A 24,666-nucleotide genomic window follows, 5' to 3' on the forward strand; every position below is an offset into this window, starting at 1 on the left:
AAAAAAAAAAAAAAAAAAAAAAAGACTCCAGAGAGCTCAACCTCTTTCTGTGCACATGCATGGAGGAAACGCTGTGAGCATGTGGGGCACAGAGAACGAGACCCGAGGATATGGTGCCTGGCATGCTGGGCACTTCTGAATGTGAGGAAATTGGAAGCCTTAGAAGGTGCCTCACAGCCAAGGACTTTCTAATCTTCTCTTGCTTCTTGCCCACCTCTCCCCACCCCTGCCCCAGCATAGAAGGGGCACTCTGGAATTTCCTTATTTGATTTTGGAAATCAGATTAAGCACAGGGAGAAGATTAACCACAGGGAGAAGATTAATCACAGGGAGAAGAGGAGAGACCAGGAGTCATCACCACTCCCCGAGAGAATTTCATCTACTCTTCTGAGGGCAGCTGGAGACATCACCTGGGAGACTCTATCTGCATAATTAGACAACCTTTGTTCACAGTGAAGTTCCACCCCTCACCTTCCCACCACGTCCTCCAGAGCAGAGAGGAACTTCGTCCCAGGACATTGTTCTTTGGGCTCATTCGTTTACTGAAAGTCATTTACTGCCCCTCGCAATTGCCTACAACCCCATTTCCCTCTCCCTTATGAAGAGGGTATTTAAGCCTCAGCCACCGGGTGCTCCTTTGAATCTCATATTTTCTGTGGCCCTGTGCTTATGCACATTAGCAACTTTGAATGCCTTTCTTCCTCCTATTAGTCTGCATATTGTCAGTTTGTTCAAACCTTCAGAGGAAAAGTTTGAACTTCCCTACAGGACACAGAAGAATGGCAGCCATCTGCAAGCAAGAAAGAGAGGCCTCACCAGAAACCAAATCATCCAGAACATTGACCTTGAACTTCCAGCCTCCAGAACTGTGAGAAAATACATTTCTGTTGTTTTAGGACACACAGTCTATGGTATTTTGTGATGGCAGTCCAGGCTGACTGATACGCACAGTGTGTTTGCCTTTCTAAGAAAAAAAAAATCCATAAAGTGCTGGTGAGATTTTAATTAAAAACCACAACAAATAAAATCTGAACTTGGATTTTAATTGTAAAGGATTAATCTGTATTCCATGGCTAGAGGAAAATGAATCAAGTTTTAGGAAAATCTAAGCAGCTAAACCCTTGAGTTGGACAACAGTTGGACCAGAGTCACTGCCCGATGCCAGGACTGGATGTGAGGGATGGTTTCCCAGCAGCACTAGTGTGAGACCATGGCCGAGAGGGAGACCAGGCTCAGACTGAGATACAGAGGACTCCTCCCATCACACTTCAGCTCAGGACCCCAGGATGTTTTCTGTGGATCTTCCTGAAATTAAGAAGTGGATTTGCAGTTAACACAGAAACAGCAGAAAGAAAAAAGAGGATATACATATCTCAGTTACAATGGAGGAGAGATTCACTGCAAGCAGCAGAGCCTGGTTTTGTATGCTGCCCTGACGGCTTCAGAAACCCCACTCCTCCCGTTGTGTGGTTCAACCATCCACTGATTTTTTCTTGTTCTCAGGAGCCCTACCTTTTCCTGCCCTTGAATAAATGTTTGCAGGAACAGCTATCCTCCCATGCAAATGCACACCTCTTTCTCTACAGGCAGCCAGAGAGAAAATCTTGAGTTTGGGGTTAGAATAATATGTCATCTGAGCTGATTCTCTAAAGGATTCCATTACAAAAAGTCCCCTAAATGATAATTGCAGACTTTGTCCTGTTATCAACCACCCCCACCACCCTCCAAGCAGCTGGGCTTAAAATTGCTTGCTGACTGATTCCCTGGGGTTTTCTGTGTAACTCTTCCATCTCCAGTAACATTGCACATGTGTACACATGTGTGCATACACACGCATGCACCCTAAACCCACAAATATTTATTGAATGCTTGTGTAAGACAGTGAAGGCCTTGTGGAAAGTGTACAACGTGATACCTGCCCTCAAGCAATGATGATCCTGTTGGAGAGTGTGTAAATCTATGAAAAAACAATTTGCAAAGCAAGAGTTAAATATTACCAGCCCCAAGGGAAGAGAGCACAGCTTAATCTTTAATAAAGCTGTCACCTCTGACCCACTGGGTTCTCACAACAGCTCTGAGAAATGCTCATGGCAAAGGCTGCAGAGTGATGAGGGAAGGACCGGAGGGGTTAAGCCATGTGGATTCGCAACACAGAAGGAAGATTGGCCTCGCCAAGCCATCAGCAGGAATGAACAACAACCAAGCGCCGTCTCATTTGCAGTCTTGGCAGCTTGTCTGTACCAAATAAACAACTTAACAAAGAGACCTTGATTTTGATGGTTTGAAAATGGGAGCAGGGTTGATTTATCCAGTGTCTGGCTTTTGCAAAAATCATGCCATTTGAGCTTTCGAGCACTCTGTTCCCCCATCTCCTGGGGTAAATTGACTTTTAAATGAACACAGTTAAATACCCAAGTCTCTGTAACCAGGACAAAGGCTAAAAAGTGCGCCTCCTTCCTACACAAGCCACATCAATTTCAGAAAGCACTTTCTCTCGGACCATAGTACATAGCCCTTTCCGGCCCCAGCCAGCAGGACAGAGCCCGTAGAGCCAAAGCCTGGGGTCAGCAGACTCAGGGGCTGAGGAGGTGGGACAGGAGCTTCTGATTTAGAGGAGGGGAATGTTGAGAGAACCATTTCCCCACCTGCTGCTGTCATCTCCTCTCCTTCCCACTTACTCTTGCACACATAAAGGGAAAAGGATTGAGTTCTTAGAGCAGCGGGTTCCAGTCTGTGGCCTGGGGACTCTTGGGGGGCTGTTGGCAGGACTCTCATGTGCAGGATGCTGATCGCTCTATCTGATCATCCATCTACCTGCCCACTCCCTTGTCGCCCCACCAGACATCAGATAAGTCCCCTGCCCCAACCCATGCGTGCTGTGCTATACTGGATGCTGCTGAGAAGACAGATGTGAATCTGATAAGGTCCCTGCTGTCAAGGCCACAGAGTGGCCTGTGGAAAACATAAGGCCTGCTCACTGGTCTGAAGCACTGTACAGTCAGACAGATCCAGGTTCAAATCTTAACTCTACCATACAATAGCTTTGTTTCCTGGGGCCTCAGATTCCTCATTGGCCAACGTCCCAGTCAAGTAAGTGAAACTGAAATGACCCTGCCTGAGCATACAGTAGATACTCAATAAATGTTAATCCCCTTTCTCCTTCCCAGGAGAGGATTAAACGATTACCTAAGACTGGCCTACAGGACTGAAAATGGAGATTAAGACAGAGCAAAGCATGACAGAATTGGGAAAGACATTTTCTGCCTCACCTAAGAATTTTATTCTATTATGGAAAGGAAGCTGCTGGCCCACTCGTGCCCAAAGCATTGTAGTGTAGCCTCCCTCTTCTCCCGATGTCATAACCATGTGTTCCTAGCACCTAGACACATGGTGGACGTTAGTGGGTATTTCATTAAATGAGGTTCTTCTGGTGTTTCCCAAGTCAAAAGCAGCTCTGCACCCTGCATTGCTGTGTTCCCATCTCAGCAATCCTGTGCATTATTTTGTTTTGGAAAGATCCAAAAACAAGAGAGAAATAAACTTCTATCACGCAGACAACCCAGGGAGGGAGTGATCTGTTATGAGGGAACTCAGTTTCTGCTAGGCCTTGTGTTCACAGTTATATGCGGTTTCCAGCTTAGTTTTCCTAATGATGATGGAAGAGATGACAACTATCCCAGTTTTACAGAGAAGAAAAATAATTTCAGAAAGGTGACATGATGACAGACTCCCAGGCCAGTGCTCCTGTTCCACAGCTGTTCCACAGCTGCCTTTTCTGATGGCTGTGAGTTGTGGGGTGAAAGTCCTGGGGAGGGGAGCGGTTCTCTAATTCCAGCTACTCGGGTGGCTGAGGCAGGAGAATCGCTTGAACCCAGGAGGTAGAGGTTGCGGTGAGCGGAGATCGCACCACTGCACTCCAGCCTGGGCAACAAGAGTGAAACTCAGTCTCAAAAAAAAAAAAAAAAAAAAAAGTTAAGATCCATAAGATCCAGCCATTCTACTCCTAGAGGAAAAAATATAGATGTCCATGTCAGGGAGGGGAACAACACACACTGGGCCTGTTGTGGGGGCAGGAGGAGGGAGAGCCTTAGGACAAATAGCTAATGCATGCGGGTCTTAAAACCTAGATGACGCGTGGATAGGTGCAGCAAACCACCATGGCACATGTTTACCTATGTAACAAACCTGCACATCCTGCACATGTATCCTGGAACTTAAATTAAATTTTAACAATGTATAGATAGATGTCCATGTAAAGACTTGTGCATGGATGTTCAGAAGAGCTGTATTTGTAATAGTCCCAAATTGGAAACAGCCCAGATGTCCTTCAGCAGGTGAAAGAATGAACACACTGGCATATCCACACCAGGGAATACCACTCGGCAAGGAAAAAGAGGGAATGGCGGACACAGTCAACAACATGGATCACACTCAGAGGTATAATCTAAGAGAAAGAGGTCAGATACAAAAGGCTGTTGTATGATTGCCTTTATGTGCCACTCAGAAAAAGGCAAAACCACTACGGACAGAAATCTAAGCCACTGTTGCCAGGAGCTGGGGATGGGAAGAGTGATTGAGTTCAAACGGGATGAGAGTGATTGCCTGGGGGTGATGAAAATATTCTGTCTGGATTGTGGATTGTGGTGGTGTTGACACAACTCTATACATTTTGCAAATCTTACAAAACTGTCCACCTAAACTTCACAGTATGCAAATTACACCTCAACAAACCTGACTTTAAAATTTTTTAAGTATTATCATTACCATATTCAGCGATGGTTTCCTCCTTTGTTTTTTTTCAGCAAAAGCTTATCACTAAAATGAGAGAGAAAGAGCACTATATATACCAATTTCTGCTGATTAATCCATGACTAAATGCCATATTTTTGTATGGAGGGCTATAAATAAAGATTTCTATCACACACACGGTGCATGCGTGCACTGTACCTGATGAGGAACTTTTAGAGCCCCTGCCTCTATGACAGTCGCTGGCACAGAATGGAGATGAGGAAAGTGGCTGTTATCACGCTCATGATGCTGTTTCTCATGCTCGTGTCACTCGTCACAGCCACAGACACATGCGGAAGGCCGGCAGGGCCAGTATTGTCATTGCTTCTGTTTTATAAATGTGAAAATGAAGTGAAAGATCTTACCAAAGGTCACACAGCAGGTCCATGGCAAACCCTGAACTTGAATCCATGTCTTTATACCACAGACAAAGTCATACATTTCCATTCATCTTCTCTCCAAAAGCAAGAAAGTGAAAGCCAGGCGGGAGGCGGGGGTATGGACTTAATTGTAAGCCCTGTCGAGGGAAAAATTCATGGGCAGGAAGTAAGCTTGTTACAGACCGTGGTCTGTTCTGGGAGCTTCCGCAAACCAGCTCTGGTGAATCTGAAAAGGCGGCCCACTCCTTCGCACCGGGAGCCTGTGAGGTGGTGCGGGCCCAGATGTGACCAGGACACATTGGACGTTGCTCAGCTGTGGCCTCCACACCAGGTCATGAGGCAGACAGAATTCCTGGGAGTTTGACGTCCTGGACCCAACCCGGCCCAACCCACACTGGCTGCATTTTGAAGCCACCAGGCAGCCCCTGGGCCCAGGACAGCCTGGGAAGGGAGGGCTCGATGAACAGGCCCCCACCCTCGTCCCTCCTGTGTCCCCGTTCTGCCGCCGCCTCCTTTGCCAGGGCCTCAGGTGGCGCCAGACTCCCCTTCCTGCCCTAGAGGCCTCCTCTACGGCCCTGTCCCCATGGGGAGCTCCATCCTGTTCACCACAGGAAGCATTTCCCAAAGGGAGCTGCTCCAGCCACCAGGTCTGAGGGATGGTGGGTGGGGCGGGTGGGGAGGGGGCATTTTCAGAAAGAGTTCTGAGGAAAAAAATGACTTCTGTGGGAAATTCCAGGTTGAAGCGTCATGGGTTGAATCGTGCCCCCTCCGAAAGCTTTGTTGAGATTCTAACCCCCAGTGTTACTTACCCCTAGAGGGTCGTGACTGCAAGTTGTCCAGGTTCTTGGCGTTTTGAACGAAGAATTGGACAAAACGCCCAGCAAAGCAAAGAAAGAATGAAACAACAAGAGAACGAAAGGAGGGATTTATTGAAAATGAAAGTACACTCCACAGTGTGAGAGTGGACTGAGCAGCGGCTCAAGAGCCCAGATCTGGAATCTTCTAGGGTCCAAATACTCTCTACACGTTTCCCATTGGCCACTTGGTGATCATATTATGTAAATGAAGTGCTGGCCCACAGTTGGTTGCTTTCTGCAACCAATCAGAAGCTGAAATGAAGTTACCAAGATCTGCTCGTGTGCAAACATCTGATTGGCTGCAAAAAGCAACCAATCAGAGGCTAAGATGAAGTTGCAAAGTTGCATTTCTATGCAGATGAAGACTCAGCGGCCCGGCAATCAGTCTGACTGGTTGCGGAAAACCAATTTCCCATCTGTGGTGCAGAAAAGGTGGGGGTTTTGCAAAGGGAGTAGCCTCTGGTCCTTTTGTTACTTAGTCCTGGAAAGTTAGGTTTTTCCTTTCAATTTAGTTCTAGGAAGTCGGCTTGAAACGGCCTTAGGTTCCCTGCCTCCAAACCCTATTCTCCTGCCTCACCAGCACCTCAGAAGGTGACCTTCACTGGAAACAGGTTTGCTGAAGATGTAATTAGTTAAAATAAGATGTCCTGCTGCACTAGGGTGCGCCCTTAATCCAGTGCGACTGTGTCCTTAGGAGAGAGACACACACAGACACATGAGGACAGAAGCAAGCCTGAGGTGCCACGGATGCCACAGACGTCACAGACACCATGGACTGTCAGCCACCAGCAGCTGGAGGAGCAGGAAGGACCCTCCCTAGGCCTCCAGATGGGGCATGGCCCTGCCGACTCCTGGATCTCAGACTTCCGGCCTCCAGAACTGTGAGAGAATTGATGTCTGTTGCTCAAGCCCCAGCGTGGTGCTTTCTTACAGCAGCCCCAGGACACTGGGACACTGGGACACTCACACACACAACGTCCATAACCATTTTACTTTTCAGAGACTTGAACAAGCTAACCTGCAAGAAGTTCCAAGAAGGAGGAGGCAATCACCCCGTTGTCTCCATTTATTTTACCACAAACCTTTTTACTCAAAAAAACTCAGTGTGCCATGAAACGTACTATGAGAAGTGGGGGTCTTTGGCATGCATCTGTGGTACCCCAGGAAGGTGACATAGAAGGAGGGGCCAGGCAGGGACCACAGAGTCTGGGTGCCCCTCCAGAGAGGGTGTCCCACCAAGCCACAGGCCAACACCAGGCCCCGCAGAGACCCCTGCTCGTGCTCAGTGAATGAGTGGGCACTCCGACTAGCAGGAATTTCATCCTATTGACAGACAACCGACCCTCTGCCTCTGGACCAGTGTAGGGGTTCGCCCCAAAGGGAGGCCCCACCAGATATTTGCTCGCCTCCCTGGCCTCGTCTCCCAGGCCTCCCCAGCCCCTTGCCCACCCCAGGCTTCCGTGACACCAAGCTGTCACATGCCTTGCCTTCTCTGCTCTGGGCCTTCTCACACATTGTTCCTGCTGTCTAGAATGACCCCCTACTCTCACCCCAATTCCACCTTTTGTCTGCTGACTGGATTGCCACTCATTCATTAAGGCCAAGTTCAGGGACTATGGACGCCCCTCTCAGGCCACACCTCCCCATCCTCTGCCAGCACCTTCCACAGTGAGGGCCCTGACAGCTCCTCCACCCTGGTGTCCAGGCAGCTTCTCGCAGTGAAGAGAAGATGAACTTCAACATGGCGGTAGCAGTTCACGCTGACCTTCTCCCTTGGCCTTGGGCAACTTGCTTTGCCTCTTCAAATTTCTGTTTTCTCATCGATAAACATTATCTATGAGCCAGATGTTTGTGAAAATAAAATAGCGTATTACTGATAGGTGCTGGACATCTAGTCGGTGTAAATAAAATCGCGTTGTTATACTGTTGGTAACATAGGATTTGTCCAGGGGCAGCTGGACCGGGAGTTCCTTGAGGACAGAGGCGGTGGGTGTGTTGCTCCTCTCTGCAGCCGAGCCCCCAGTCCTCCCAGACTGAATGTTTGCTGACTGCATGAGGGAGCCATCCCCTTGGAGGCTCAGCAGGGTGTGGGCTGTGTTGTCAGCCCTTCCTCCTCCTGTTCACAGCCTTCCCTTAATGACTCAGGAGCACTCCTGGCACCATCCCCTCTTACAACACACTGCCTTGCTCCAGGGTTGGCGATGGGATCGTTCCCCCCAGCGCCTAGAGCCTAACAGCACCTAGAGCACTGTGATTCTGCGTCTGATTCTGAGTCGTGGGGACATGAGCATCAGGGGTCTCCCCCAAGCACTCCATTTAACATTCACCACCACGCTGGCACATCAGCCGAGCAGATAGCATTTCCTATCTCAGAACGTTCTTGTCATTTGTTTAAGCAAGTTGAAAACTGTTGCACCAGATCCCACTGAAAGGAAGTACTCAGAAGTCAGGTGGGTTGGGAAGTCGGGGAAGAAGGTCCCTCCCTTTACATGTTGTAATTTTTTCTGTTTTCTAAATTTATTTATACTGGATGTTCTAACATGCTGATAAAAGCCATCTACAAAAACATGCATTCATTAAACAGATATTGGGTATCTTCTATTCACCAAGCTCTGTAATGGGGTAATGGAGGCAAAATTAAAATTAAAAATTCCTACCCTTAATAAATATATTGATTAAGGTACATATTAAATGGCTAGAACAAAAACGCCCCTACAGACAATGACCCAAATCCTATCGGAGTTTGTTTTTCTCTTTTGTAACAGTCCCAAGGTGACTTCCACTCCACAAGGGCATTCCAGGAATCAGCTTCCTTCTATCTTTTTTTTCTTGCTGAGGTATAACTTACATGCAATAGGCACATAAATCTTAAAAGAACGGCTCAATCAATTTTTATGTGTGTATACACCTGTGTAACCACCATCCAAGTCAAGGTACAGAACTTTTCAGCACTCAGGCTAGGCACAGTGAGTCATGTCTATAATCCCAGCACCTTGGGAGAACCAGGTAAGAGAATCACTTGAGGTCAGGAATTCAAGAACGGCCTGGGAAATCTAGTGAGACCCTGTCCCTACAAAACATAGAAAAAATTACCTGGGCATGGTGGCATGCACCTATAGTCCCAGCTACTGTGGAAGCTGAGGCAGGAGGATCACTTGAGCCCACGATGTTGAGGCTGCAGTGAGCTATGATTGTGCTACTGCACTCCAGCCTAGGCTACAGAGTAAGACCTTGTCTAAAAAAAAAAAAAAAGAAAGAAAGAAAAGAAAAGAAAAAGAAAAAGAATGCTTCCAACACTCAAGTTCCTCCTGTCTTATTGCTTTGTAATACCCTATGGTGTTATCTTCATTCCACAACAAAAACTCACTCATTTTATCACCTCTACATTTCAACCCACAGGAAAGAGAGAGAAAAAGGAGGAAGGCATGTAATTCTCTAATTTAAAAAACAAATGGTGATCTGGAAGTTGCAGAGATTGCTTCTTTCACACTCTATTAGCTAATTCTTAGTCATATGACTATATGAGCTATAAGGGTAGCTGGGGAAAATTGCCTCTAGTTGGGCAACCACATATGCCAAATAAATTCCTGATTTTTTATTACTAAGAGGAAGTAGGTGTTATTTCCCTTTTATAGATGAAGAATCTGAAGATCGGAGAGATGAAGTGGTTTGCTTTAGCTGAACTGAATTATAAACCAAAGTTTGTCTGATCCCAAAGTTAGTTTCCTAACACTTGTCTTTAAATTAACAGAAAGGCCAGGCGTGGTGGCTCACGCCTGTAATCCCAGCACTTTGGGAGGCCAAGACAGGCAGATCACCTGAAGTCAGGAGTTCAAAACCAGCCTGGCTAACATGGTGAAACCCTGTCTCCACTAAAAATACAAAATTAGCTGGGCATGATGGCATGTGCCTGTAATCCCAGCTACTCGGGAGGGTGAGGCAGGAGAATCACTTGAGCCCGGCAGGCTGAGGTTGCAGTGAGCCAAGATTGTGACACTGCACTCCAGCCTGGAGTGCAATAGAGCCAAACTCCATCTCAAAATAAATAAATAAAGGCTGGGCATGGTGGCTCACGCCTGTAATCCCAGCACTTTGGGAGGCTGAGGTGGGTGGATCACCTGAGGTCGGGAGTTCAAGGCCAGCCTGACCAACATAGAGAAACCCCATCTCTACTAAAAAAACAAAAATTAGCCAGGCATGGTGACACATACCTGTAATCCCAGCTACTCAGGAGGCTGAGACAGGAGAATTGCTTGAACCCAGGAAGCAGAGGTTGTGGTCACCTGAGATTGTGCCTGGGCAACAATTGCAAAACTCCATCTCAAAAAATAATTAATTAATTAATTAACAGAAAGTTTCAGTTGAGACACCTATATCTAAGAATACTTAAGCCATTAGCATAGACATAATAGCCTTAAGTTCTGTAGCAGAGCAATTCAGAAACAATTGAAGTTTGTATAAAAATTTCTGTTAAGTTTCGACTTCCAGTATGGTGACATGAGTAGCTCCTGGACCTGCTCCCCAGTGAAACTGGTGAACATTATTTTTTTAAAAAACCAACCATTTAAATTCTCTGGTAATAGTCCCGAGGGCATAGAGCAAATGAAACATTTACTCAAGAAAATCTGCAAGAACTCAGTAAGAAGAGTGAAAATTTGTGGTATTTGAACCACGACTTACTCGCTCCTCCCCTAGTTCCACCTCAGAGTGACTGAAATTCCACTCCAGACAGGTGCAGCCAAGAACACAGAGCTCTGTCTGGCTCACCCACCGCAACACACAGCTCTTAGTTGGAGAGCTATGGTGTCTTCCTGCTTGCCCGGAAGGAACAAGATGTCAGCATTTCTCATTCTGCCCCCAATCCCTTGTGGCAGAGGCAAAGCTCTGGGCCAGTACAGCTGAAAGGAGGAGGCTTCCTCCAAGCTGAGGCAATGCCAAACACAATGGAGGCTGTGGTGAAAAGCAATTAGGAGAAGACTAGTAGATTCATTAAAGATATAAGCTAAGCCATAGGTTGGCTAGTTTTCCAGCAAGAACCAGGAAAAGAAGCAGATAAAAAGATCTCTCCTAGAGTAAGAACAAATCTGAAACACTGACCTTAAAAACTATCCCTCAGAGGCTGGGCGTGGTGGCTCATGCCTGTAATCCTAGCACTTTGGGAGGACGAGGTGGGCAGATCATCTGAGGTCAGGAGTTTGAGACTAGCTGGGCCAACATAGTAAAATCCCGTCTCTACCAAAAATACAAAAATTAGCCAGGCGTGGTGGCTTATGCCTGTAATCCCAGCTACTCGGGAGGCTGAAGCAGGAGAATTCACTGGAACCCAAGAGGCAGAAGCCGAGATCGCGCCACTGCACTCCAGCCTGGATGACAGAGCAAGACTCCATCTCAAAGAAAACACAAACAACAACAAAAAGCTATCCCTCAGAGAGGTTACACCCTATCAGTCCTTGTGTGCCACCATCCCCCTCTTTCTCGGTGCTACCTAGAGTGGTGGCAGCCATCTCTTACTTGGCATCATGGCCACCCTCAGACCCCTTGTGAAACTCAAGATCATAAAAAAGAGGACCAAGAAGTTCATCCAGCACCAGTCAGACATATGTCAAAATGAAGCATAACTGGTGGAAACCCAGAGGTATTGACGACAGGGTTTGTAGAAGGTGCAAGGGCCAGATCTTGATGCCCAACATTGGTTATGGGAGCAACAAAAACACAAAGCACATGGGGCCTAGTGGCTTACAGAAGTTCCTGGTCTACTATGTCAAGGAGATGGAAGTGCTGCTGAAGTGCAACGGAGTTAAGGACAGCAGAGGCCACACCACGATCAAGAGCTGGCACTGCCTATCCTTGGAGTGAGCTCTGTGCTGGAACGTAGCTTGTGCTGGTGCCAGGAGGGCACAGGAAGGAGTGTGAAGGTTGCTTGTTTGTTTGTGAGAGGAAACATCTAAGGAAACAGAATTGACTTTATCATCATCACTTCTTATCAGCTGTCAAAGATAACTGTGGGCCTCATGAGGTATGGGACCAAGTGACTGCTTTTCACCTATAATCTGGAAACACCCGTCAGGCCAGGAGAACGGGAAATGAGCCATGGAGTGAACGTTTGCCTGATGCACAGCCAGGATCGAGTCATTCTAAGATGCTCTAATTTACTCTGCTTGAGAAATCCCCTGAGAAACTTCTCTTGGGAAGCCACAGTTGCCTCTGTTCCTGGCCCTACCTTTTCTCATCAGTGACTTTATCATCTCACCAAATGGAGGCACTCAGAAGGCAGACGAGTCAGACGGCTGTTACCCAGTGAAGGCCTTGCTGTCACTCTAAAATGGACTATGATGGGTGGGTGGGTGGGTGGGTGGGGTGAAGATCTTGGCACAGCCCCTAATCCTCTCAAGGATGGATTTCTCTACAGGGCACAGGGAGCCGGTGAGCTGGAGGGTGGGGGTCAAGCCACAGAAGGGGCAGCATCAGCTGCTTCTGCCAGCCTCAGGATGACCACTTTTCCTGCTGGCCTGGCTAATTTTATGCACCCGCCCCTCACACCAGAGAAGTTGAGGTTGTTGGTTGGGGGAAAGAAGGGAGAAAAAAAAACTGGTCCCTGAAATGGCTCTCACAGTCTGTATCTGGAAAGCACCAATGGCATTTTCTGCCAAAATGCTACCCAGCAGGTTTTAAATGTCACACAAGCATGTCTCCACATCAGTGATACGTCTGAGTCTGCAGTGCTGGTCAGAGGCAGTTCAGCCCAACAGCAGGCACTGGGGCTGTCATGTTAACACTCATATCCCTGGTGCCTCCCACGGGGCTGGCACAGAGCTGGTAGTCAATAAAGATTTTCTAAATGATTTAATGAATGAAACAACAACAACAAAAAGCTATTCCTTAGAGAAGCCCAAATTTAATTGAATCAGTCAATAGAGCAACCTAGGGCATTGTTGAAAACAACAGGGAAGTCAGCCAGCAATTTGTGGAGTTTAACAACATGTGGCTGTGGTCAGGGAAAAAGACAATCAAAGAGAGCCCTGTCAAATCTGCTGCTAACCCAGGGTAACTGTGCATATGCCCAAGGCTGTGCCTCTGAGGAGCAACATCAGAGGCTTTAACTTGTGGGGACTGGAGGGTGGACTTCACAGCCAGTCACTAAACAAATAAACAATCAAGTATTACTAACAAGCCCCAGAGGAGAAGAGAACCCATCTCTACAGTTGCTGTATTATTTACAATGTCCCATTTCCAACAAAAAATTATGACATGTGAAGAAACAGGAAAATCTGACCCATATATGAGTGGAAAAGCAGGCAACACAAACTGAGAGCAACCAGCTATCAGATTTGACAAAGACTTCAAAGTAGCCCTTATAAATATATTCAAATAACTAAAGGAAATCATGATTATAGTAAAGTAAACCATGATTAAAGTAGGGTAAAGGAAGGTGTGATGACAATGTTGAATGAAATAGAGACTATTGATATAGACTAAAGAGATGGAAATTCTTAAAAAGAACCAAATGGAAATCCTGGAGTTGAAAAGTAATAACTGGAATGACATTTTCACTAGATGGGCTCAAAAGATTTATTTGAACTGGCAAAAGAAAGAATTACCAAACTTGAAGATGGATCAATAGAGGTTATGCAATTTGAAGAAAAGAGAAAAAGAAAGAATGAAGAAAAATGAACAGAATCTCAGGAAAATGTGGAACACCATTAAATGCATCAACATATGCATAATGAGAGTCCCAGAAGGAGAAAAGAAAAAGAAAAAAGCAGAAAAATTATTCAAAGACATAATAGCTGAAAACTTCCTAAATTTTATGAAAAACATTAATCTACACATCCAAGAAGCTCAACAAATTCCACATAGGATGAACACAAAGACATCCACAAACAGACACATCAAAGGAAGTCACAACATGATCAACAGCTGACTTCTCATCAGAAACAATGGAGGCCAGAACACAGTGGACAACATTCAAAGTACTGAAAGAAAACAGCTGTCAGCAAAGAATCCTGTGTTCATTAAAGCTGTCTTTCAAAAATAAAGACATTCTCAGATCAACAAGAACAGAGAATCCATTGCTAGCAGACATGTCTTAGAAGAAATGCCAATATAAATTCTTACGACTGGGCCAGACACAGTGGCTCACACCTGTAATCCCAGCACTTTGGGAGGTTGAGGTGGGTGGATCACAAGGTCAGGAGTTTGAGACCAGCCTGGCTAACATGATGAAACCTGGTCTCCACTAAAAATACAAAAATTAGCTGGGTTTGGTAGCATGAGCCTGTAATCCCAGCTACTCAGTAGGTTGAGGCAGGCAAATCGCTTGAATCTGGGAGGTGGAGGTTGCAGTGAGCCAAGATCATGCCACTGCACTCCAGCCTGGGTGACGGGGCTATTCTGTTTTTGTTTTTTTTTTTGTCTTGAAAAAAAAAATTCTTATGACTGAAAGTAGGTAAGTCAATACCATAGTTCAAATCCACATGATAAACAAAGACCATGAGTATAGATAATTATATAATTATAAAAGACATTATAAATACATATTTCTTTTCCTTTCTTAACTGATTTAAAAAGCAATTATATAAAACAATATGTACTTACTTGTACTGTTGAGCCTAACCATGTAGAAATGGAACATATTCATAAATAACAGCACAAAGGAAGTGGGTGGGAAAACAGCTGTATTGAGCTAAGGCAATAACTCCCTATGGTAACTCAATTTACAGGAACAAATGGAGAGAACCAGAAATAGGAAATATGGAGGTTAGTATAACATAAGCTATAAATATATACTTGCCCTCCTTTCTTTCCTTGGCTTCTTTAAAAGACATAAAATTACATAAAGTAATAATATAACAATGTATTCCTGGGTTTATAACATATAAATGTAATATGTCTGACAATAATACCACAAAAAGGTGGGAAAGAGAATAGAACTATGCAGGACTAAGTTTACTGGAACTTAATTAAATCTCACTGGAATTAAGTCAGTGTAAGTCTAAAGCAGATACTGATACATGAAGATGTATATGGTGAGCCCTAGAATAGCCACGGAGAAAAACCCTCCAAAAATTAGAGGGAATATTATTAAAGTAATTAAAATGTTGCATTGGAAAATATTCGCTTAATGTAAAAGAAAGAAGTAAAGGAGGGATAGAAGATAGAAAAAGACATAAGACATATAGACAACAAAAAGTAATTCCAGCTCCTAGGAAAATTTGTAAAAAAATTTTTTTAAGTAAAATAATAGATGTAAAACTAACTATATCAATAGTAATATTATGTGTTAATGGATTAAACAATCCAATCAAAATGTAGAAATTGTCAAACTGGATTTTAAAAACAGGATCCAACTACATGCTGCCTGCAGGAGACACACTCTAGACACAAAGATAGAGACGGTTGAAAGCATTTGCTGCCCGGTAAGCAGAGAGACCCAGAGAAACAGGCTGCCTCCACCTTGGTTCCTCTCAACATCCTTCACCACATCTTTTGCCAGATAAGGTGACATTGACAGGTTTCAAGGATTTAAAGTGGATGTCTTCTAGGGTGTTATATGTTGGATTAGCGCAGATGTTGATAGCATCAGTCACTGTCCATCCATTGCCTAAGCCAATATATTCCTTGTCATTAAAATGGGCCAGAGAGAGGAAGGCAGGGGTAGAGACCTTTCAGTTCTGACCTCTAAAATTCTCTCTTGAGGAATGCAGAAACAGGACTTCCACATTTTTTCTATCACATTTCTCTTGTGCTACCCCCACCTTACCTCATTTATGAGCCAACACATATTCATTGAGTATCTCCCCCACAACTCCATATTTCTTTTACAACTGAGCAATTAAGTGGATAAAATTCTAAAATTTCCTATTTGGAATGAGACTAAGGACAGTGTATTAGTTGCCTAAGGCTGCCACAACAAATCACCACAAACTGAGTGGTTTAAAACAACAGCAATGTATTCTCTCACAGTTCTGGGGCCCAGACGTCTGAAATGAAGCTGTTCGCAGGTCCATGTCCCCCAACACTCAGAATAGAGCCCTTCTTGCCTTTTCCTAGTTTCCACTGCTGGCCATCAATGCTTAGTGTTTCTTAGCTTGTAGCTGCAGCCACTCCTCACTCCAATCTCCACCTCTGTCTTCACATGGGTATCTGCCTGTGTGTCTCAAAATCTCTCTGTCCTTAAGAGGACACCGATCATTGAATTAGGGCCCACCGAATTCAGTATGACCCCATCTCAATTTTCTTCTACCTGCAAAGATTCTATTTCCAAATAAGGTCACATTCACAGGTACAGGGGGTTAGGATTTCAACATATCTTTTGGAGGAACACCATTTAACTCACCAGCAGCAGGAGAGTGAAAGAGGGGTGATCTTTAACTGAACATTCACTGTTACATGCATTTTCGTATGAAATCCTCCATGGCATAGGGATTCTCATCTTTGGTTGATAGATGAGGAAATCGAGCCTTAAAGAGGTCGAGTGATCATCTCAAGTCACACAACTTGTAAGTGGCATAAATAAGATTCCATCCCAAACCTGCCTTCTTCCAAATCTGGATGACACTTACACCCAATCTGGCTGTCTCCTATCACCCAGCCCACCCATGCATTCTGCAGACTACAGAGCTCTTAACACTCCTGAGAAGGGCAAATGCATGCCCTTGTCTCCCAGCAAGTCCCTGGCAAATCTAAGGCCAGAAGTTGCATCTCCCAAGCCCCGGTCCAAAGCACGTTCAATCACTGTGCCTAGATAGTATCCACAGAAGAGGCTCCTCAATTCCTGTGAGCGTGTTTGTGACAAGTGGAATCCTGTTTCCCACTGCGAGCAGGACCAGGGGTTAAGAAGTGGCTCTGTGACTCACGGAGACCTGAGTGGCTGCCCGGAGGACACCAAAACAGGAGATGGTCTAGAGGAGATGCATAGCTGGAAGCTGAGCTGGCATGTGATGAGGCGCCAGGCACTTAGGGCAGGAATTCAGCACCCCTCTCTCAGGGCACCTCTCCCAGAAGGAATGAGCTGGCGAGCCCGAGGATGGCCCCTCTGGGGGATGGCTTCTATGCAGCAACAAGAGCTTCAGAGGCCCCAGTCAGGTGGGCCTGAGCCCCGAGCTTCCTGTGTCCCGCAGGCCCCTAGGCCGTGGGATGGGGTGGGCTGAACCAGGGCCTGGAAACCCACAGGAGTGGTTTGGACCTTGGCTCAGGCATCTGCCAGCTTTGTGCTGCTGGGCACATTCCAGCCCAGAGACAGGGATCAAGGATCCCTCACGGGCTTTGGTTTGGGGGATAAACTAAATGAGATCGAGCATTAAAGCCCTGAGCCAGGGCCAGGGGGAGCAGCATCGTCTCTCTGCGGCTGATTGGAGGTGGTAGATGGGAATGCTGAGTCCCCAGCTCGCTCCTTTCAGAGCTTTCCAGGCACACAGCAGGCCCAGTGCCAGAGGCAGGCCCTTAGCTGGGCCTGGCCTGTGCCACAGCCTTGCAGGGATGGCTGAGGGAACAGTAGGCCAGAGCTAGTATTCCTGAGCCCCCACAATAGGTACCCCTCTGCCCAGCCACACACCCAGTTGCCCTATTTTGTCAGTTTTCTATTTCCTCAAGCGACCCTTTTGCTGGATCAAGGGCATATTGAAGGGTATGGTCAACCCCTCTGCCACTGCCTCGCTGTGTGAGCCTGGGAAAAACCCCTCCCCGCTCTGGTGAACACAATGGTGGCTGACAGCCCCTGTAGACAACATTTTCTGATTCTGCACACAGGTTTTCCAAAACACAGCCCTGCTCTTATCATTCTTCATAACAATCTGTTTAATGTCTCCCTTCTTCCCGAGCACTCTCGGTTCCACAGGAGCAGAGACTGTGCTTATCTCTTCCTCTCTTATACCCCTGGCATCCAGCACGTGGCAGATGCTCTATAAATCTTTGCCTACTGACATCCTCCCAACTCAGGGCTCATCGGGGCCACAGGGCAAGAATGTTGATTATCTACTGCATGCCAACAAGTGAACTGAGGATTTCCCCATGTGGTATCTTCGTTAATCTTCATAACTGTGAAAGTTAGGGATTATTATCCTCACTGGGGCCAAGGATGGAGCCCAGGTGCCCTACTAGGAACTATCCTATAGTCTCCATATGACAGAGTTCCAGAATGAAGGAGCAGAAACAGATCCTAAAGGCAGCTCCACCTCCCCAGCCTGTAAAAGGCAAAATGCCAAGAGGCGGCATCTCAGGAGAGGCCGGGAAAGGAAGGCACTAACTCATCTTGAGTGCTGCAACATGTTAGGTGGAGTTCCTGGTGCTTCATAATCGTTACCTGGTGTAATTCTTACACAGAGCCTGGGAGGCATGATCTTGTTATCACCATTACAGAAGAGGAAACAGGCTCAGAGAGGTTAATAACTTGCTCCAAGTCTCTCAGCTATGGGCAGCAGGGAAGGGTTAGAACCTGGGTCGGTCTGACTCCTAAACCCTAGTCCCTTCCACCTCTGCAGACTCCACACTTGAAATTTGTTGTGGACTAAATCGTGTGCCCCCAAAAATCATACGCTGAAGTCCTAGCCCCCCTCCCCCACCATGGGGCTGTATTGGAAATATGGCCTTTAAGAAGAGATGAAGGTCAAGTAAGGTCATAAGGGGTGGAACCCTCATGCAGTAGAACTGTTGTCCTTATAAGAAGCAAAGTCAGGCCGGGCACGGTGGCTCATGCCTGTAATCTCAGCACTTTGGGAGGCCAAGGCAGGCAGATCACTTGAGGTCAGGAGTTCAAGACCAGCCTGGCCAACATGGTGAAACCCTGTCTCTACTAAAAATATTAAAAAAAAAAAAAATTTGCCAGGCATGGTGGCACACACCTATAATCCCAGCTACTCGGGAGGCTGAGGCAGGAGAATCACTTGAACTCAGTGAGCCAAGATCGCGCCACTGCACTACAGCCTGGGCAACAGAACGAAACTCTGTCTCAAAAAAAAAAAAAAAAAAAAAAAGAAGCGAAGTCAGAGCTCTCTGATGTGGCTGTGTGAGCACACAGCAAGAAGACAGCTATCCAGGAGTCAGGAAGAGGACCCTTTTCAGAACCCAGCTGTGCTGGCAGCCCAATCTCAGACTTCCAGCCTCCAGAACTGTAAGAAAATACATTTATATTATTTAAGCCACTCATCTGGTTAGGGCAGCAAACAAAGATTTTTTTCGAACACCAAATAGCTCAGCATTGAATGGAACAAGCTTTTATGAACTCCTTTCCCCATTCCTCATTCTTTTAGAGAAAAAGTAGCTTTAATATCCCCCAAGGACATTATAGCCTTTGCAGAGAACTGGGAACTATTGCTGATTGATTTAACTTCCTCAGCAAGAATTGATGACCCCATGAGTGCTCCCCAGGAGCTTCCAGAATCCCTGAAAGTGATTTTTCCCTGGTCTGAAGACTCTACCTTATAAATTCGCTGACCGTCATCACCCCTCTTTCTGGATGGCAACTGTCTGGTTTTCTCCGGGAAGCATCTGTTCCGCGAAAAAGCCCTCATATCTTCTCAGTTAATACAGAGTGTTCACACATATGTGATCTGCTCCACAATACTGAGGACAGAGTTTGTCATCTTCCCAGTTTCACGGATAGGGAAGCTTTGGGGTGGGGGCAGTGTTACCTGACTAAGGAGGCTTCGGGGTGGGGGCAGTGTTACCTGACTAAGGAGGCTTTGGGGCGGGGGTAGTGTTCAGCTGACTTGCTCAGGAACAGCGTTCTTGAACTCTGTTCCTGGTCTCTGATCCCCTGTCAATGTCACAGCTAAATGCTCTCATTCTGCACAATAAGTGTGTGCACTGGAATAAATTGTGTTAAATAAGTGAATCAACTCATGGGCAAACAATTAAATGCAAAATGACAACTCAATAATTAGAGCTATTTGAACATCAGCCAGAGAGAACTAACACAAAAATAAACAGGAAGAGGAGAGGGAAGAGGGAGGAACAAAGGAGAGAAGAAGTGCACCTGTGGTTCCCTAGTGGTCACTGTTCGATTAGATTCTACTTCCCCATCATGTGCTGGGCACCGGGCTGGGCACTGAGGCTCAGAGGTGACTCAGCAGAAGTCCCCCAGAGACCCACTCGCTTTGTCATAGCTCCTCTACACCGTGTCGACCTGCCAGAAACTGGCAGTGAGGGATGAACTTGTCTCTGGGGCTAAGCCATGCCGGTTTTTTCACCATCAACACACGATAGGACTCTAAGGTCTTCCAGCGTTCTGATCACACCCTCCGTAAGACACGCTGAGTTTGCCGGTGATCTCCAATGCAGAGTGCTTCGTCATTTATGAGATGCTTCCACATTCCATGTCTCATATGTGCCTCGAAATCCCTCTGAGAAGAAGGTACTGTAACCAGCTCCATCTTGTAGAAGAGGTAAATTTACCCTCAGAGGGGCAAATAACTTACCCAACGTCAAGTAACTAATAAGAGACCAAGCCAAGACCTGAACTCAGGTCTTCATAGCTCCAAATCTAGCTTTTCACCCTTCCCAGTTGCCTCTAGGTCCCGTGCCAGACACCTCATTTATGCACACATACATATGTCTAACTTGGCACATAGAGGCCAGACAAATTTGGAACTGGGTACAATTCAAATTTGTGGGTACAATTCAAATTCGCCTTGACTCTGACTGTGTGAGCAATGTGTGCCCTTTGAAGGAAACTATTTGCACCTGTTTCCGAGAGAGATCTGAAATGGGTGAAGTAATGCCTATGGATGAGACTTGTAAATTGCTGAGCCATGCAAACATGGGTTAATGCCAAGGTCGAGGCTGATCTGTGTCTGCTAGCCAGCAGGAAATAGAACCAGGGCACAGATAATGCCACAAGACCTCCTAGGACTCTCTCCAGACTGCCCAGCTGACAGTCCCCCACCCCTGCCCCTTCCACATCTTCACCATATCCTAAAGCCACCATGCCTCCATCAACAAAAATATAGTTTAAAATACATTTGATGACTCTCAGTAAAGAATAGAATGGCGCATGGCGCCCTGGCATCTTAGCAGGTGTCGGTTCTGCCAAAGGAAGCCCTTGTGGCTTTCAGCAGCATTTCACACTTCTTCAAAAGTGAAAACTGAATCTCACCTTCTCGGTAGACATTAAACCAGAAAGCGAGTTTCAGATCTATATTTTGAAGTGTTTCGTGAAGCACTCCACTGGAAATAGAAATGCCTTTGCTTTTTACCAAATGCACAGAGTAGCCGGTTTCTAAGCTCTGGAGGTGATCCTGTTTTTTTCAGGGATGTGGTTCCAAGGGGTAACATTGAGCTTTATAAGGAATTCTCTTACAAATGTTGTTTTCCCAATAACTAATGGTCCCATTCAAACCTGAGTACATTGCCTTTTAAATTTCTAAGTGGTTTAATAATAGAACCGCTCCATTAACTCTGACACATGCTTGGGAATCAAGCAAAGAAATGAAGAGATGGCTAGAAAAACAAGCAACCGCAGCCGTGTGCGTTCCTGAGTCCTAAATGCTAGCGAGCTCAGCGGCTGAGATTTTATATCAAAAAGCCATGACCGGGAGCTCTTTGTCTGTGTGGGTCACAGAAGGATCGTCCTAACTTCTCTGCTCCTCCCAAGCCAGCCCCCTCCTTCCTTACAGAAAGGCCATCCTCCACTCCCTCCTGTCACCGCACCCACTATCTCCTGCTTTCTTCCCCTAAGAGTTCAGGCGTCCCTCCTGCTGTTTCAAACACTCCCTGGCCTGGCTACTATGAGGGACTGCAGTTTATTCACCAAGAATAGCTCTAGCTTCACTTCATTCCTCTCTCCTTCTGGAAAAGATTTAAGACCACAATTCACAGAATTAGCCCTGCTTTCCGATAGAATCCAATCCAAGGAGGAAAGCTCCGCATCCTTAAAACCTCTTCCAAATCCCCTAATGCAGCCCAAGTGAGCAGGTCCTTCCTGAACCCCTCTCCTGAGACACCCCAGGGCCTGGCGCAGTGTGCTCCCTTCCTGGTTGCAATGAGCCCAGGGTTGTTCAGATGCTGGTCTGTGGCTTGAGCTGAAGGGCACTGACCACATCCTCATTTGTTTACAGAAGGAGTTTCGTGTGTGTGTGCGTGTGTGTGTGTGTGTTTGTGTGGGTGTGTGTATGTGTTTTCTTTTCTTCTTCTTTTTTTTTTTTTTTTTTTTTTGACACAGGGTCTCGCTCTGTGTCCAGGCTGAAGTGCAGTGTCGTTAACACAGCTGACTCACTGCAACCACCACCTCTCAGGCTCAAGCGATCCTCCCACCTCAGCCTCCCAAGTAGCTGGAACTATAGACACGCACCACCACACCCACCCAGCCAATGTTTTGGTTGTTTGTAGAGACGGGGTAGTGTCATGATGCCCAGGTTGGTCTCAAATTCCTGGACTCAAGTGATCCTCCCACCTCGGCCTCCCAAAGTGCTGGAATTACAGACATAAGCCATGGTGCCCAATCCAGAAGGGATTTCATACATGCTTTTTGTAATGGAGTCTCACACCTATTATGACTATAGTGAGATTATTTTCATGTCTATAATGAACCACATTATCATCCCTCTAAACGCCTCCTCTCCTGGTAGGCTTTCCTGAACTACGCCTCTGCCACTTTCCTGCACGTAATCCTCTTCTCGATGCTTCTCTGATCCCCAAAGGAGAGCACCTGCAGGTTTCTGCTCTTGGTTTTCTCTGTACATCGTCTCCCTCAGTTACTTCATCCCTGCCTATCTTATCTTCTCCCTTCCATGTGAAGAACTTCCACACCAGGGCTCCAGCCCTGACCTCTTCCAGCCACCTGCTGGACACCTGCTCCCTAACCCCGGTGTCCTGCCAGCATGTCAGCGTCAGCAGTCACACCAAGCCTGTCACCTCCCCGCACAGAGCTGACTGCACCTGACCCCCTCGTCCCTGCTCACAGCCTGCCCTCCCAGACCCTGAAGGACCAGAAGCAGGGGTGCCACCCCGGAGTCTCCCTCCCTCTGGCCTGCACATCCAGTCAGCACCATGACCCACATCGATTTCTACAGGCACAGCTCATGCCAAGAGAAGCCGGGAATGCAGAGGCCCAGGGCAGGAGATCACGGTGGCTCTTCATTTTGCTTGCACTGAGAAACTAAAAACCCAGAGAGGAGTGATAACACGACCTGGGTCCATCCACTGGGGGAGGCCAAGCCAGGACTGGCCCCGTGTGTTCAAGCTGCCTTCCTCTTCCCCACCAGGCAGCACCTCTTGCATCCCTCAGGACCCTCATGGACACCGCAGCCACCTCCCAGCCGGCCTCCCTGCTCCACTCTCCTTTAGCCACCTGCCTCCCACGGCCAGCAGCACAGCTCACTCCCCAATCTGAAGCCATCAGTGTCTTCCCAGTCACTGCAGGTCACACAGAGACCCCCATCTTCTCCCGGCCCGGACCCTCAGGAGCCACAGTCACTCTATCCTCCCACAACTTCCCACATAAACTTCCAAACGGGCCGCACAGGGACCCTGGGGCCCACCTGCTTCTTGCCTCCTCTGGTCTGAGGTCCTTTCTATTCCACTAGCCAGTCAGCGTCTGCCTGCCCTCTGTCCCCTCCCACACACAGGGGCCGCTCCTCTCCCATGGCACAGTGTGGGCTCCTGTCCACAGCACCAGGCCTTAGGCCTCCAGGGCTCTCTCTGGCTGTGTGGGCTCTGCTGGGCTTGGGGCTCTGCGGGTGGGAGACCCATCGAGTGAGCTTTCCCTCTGAGCCCAGTGCTTAGCACGCACCAGGCCCTTAGGAAAGGTGGAGGGAGAGAATGAGGCAGCCCTCCTTTTTAGAGCACATTAACAAAACCCCCCAAATGGTGGCAATGATCGTTGTCTATACCATGGAGGCTTTCCGTTGACAGAGTTCCAAAACAAGCCTGGTCTGTGAAGATGCTGAGAGGAGCGGTACTTGCTCTTTGACTGTAAGAAGCGAAGCTAAGGACCTTCTAAAGAGAGTCATCAGGGTCCCTCACAAATAAGGGTACGAATACCTCCCATAGGACTACGAAGAATTCATGAAACAGCCCTGCTTTCAGGGACTTCCCCGCCATGCCCCCGACCATGTAAAGACTGCACTGGGGAGGGGCAGTAAGGGACAAGTGTGCAGCACCAGGGAGTTCACAGCCCAACAGGACAGAGGCACACAGGGAGGCAGAGCTCACAGCCCAACAGGATGGGGGGACATGGGCAACAGAGCTCACAGCCCAACAGGACGGGGGGGACACAGGAAAACAGAGCTCACAGCCCAACAGGACAGGGGGACTCAGGGAGGTAGAGCTCACAGCCCAACAGGACAGGGGGACACAGGGAGGTAGAGCTCACAGCCCAACAGGACAGGGGGACACAGGGAGGTAGAGCTCACAGCCCAACAGGACAGGGGGACACAGGGAGGCAGAGCTCACAGCCCAACAGGACAGGGGGACACAGGGAGGTAGAGCTCACAGCCCAACAGGACAGGGGGACACAGGGAGGCAGAGCTCACAGCCCAACAGGACAGGGGGACACAGGGAGGTAGAGCTCACAGCCCAACAGGACAGGGGGACACAGGGAGGCAGAGCTCACAGCCCAACAGGACGGGGGGACACAGGAAAACAGAGCTCACAGCCCAACAGGACAGGGGGACACAGGGAGGCAGAGCTCACAGCCCAACAGGACA

At 47.3% G+C, this 24,666-nt stretch overlaps 1 long non-coding RNA gene across 1 annotated transcript; it reads right to left on the reverse strand.

Moving 5' to 3' along the window:
- Positions 1 to 1,059: 1,059 nt before the first annotated feature.
- On the reverse strand, positions 1,060 to 10,790 carry LOC744914 (uncharacterized). Its single transcript, XR_169218.4, has 3 exons — positions 10,706 to 10,790; positions 7,686 to 7,859; positions 1,060 to 1,305 (listed from the first exon to the last, which is right to left on the reverse strand). It is a non-coding gene; the product is annotated as an uncharacterized LOC744914 (long non-coding RNA).
- Between the last annotated feature and the right edge of the window lie 13,876 nt (positions 10,791 to 24,666).

The sequence above is a fragment of the Pan troglodytes genome, chromosome 12 (assembly GCF_028858775.2).
Source record: "Pan troglodytes isolate AG18354 chromosome 12, NHGRI_mPanTro3-v2.0_pri, whole genome shotgun sequence".
In the NCBI taxonomy this organism is placed as follows: domain Eukaryota; kingdom Metazoa; phylum Chordata; class Mammalia; order Primates; family Hominidae; genus Pan; species Pan troglodytes.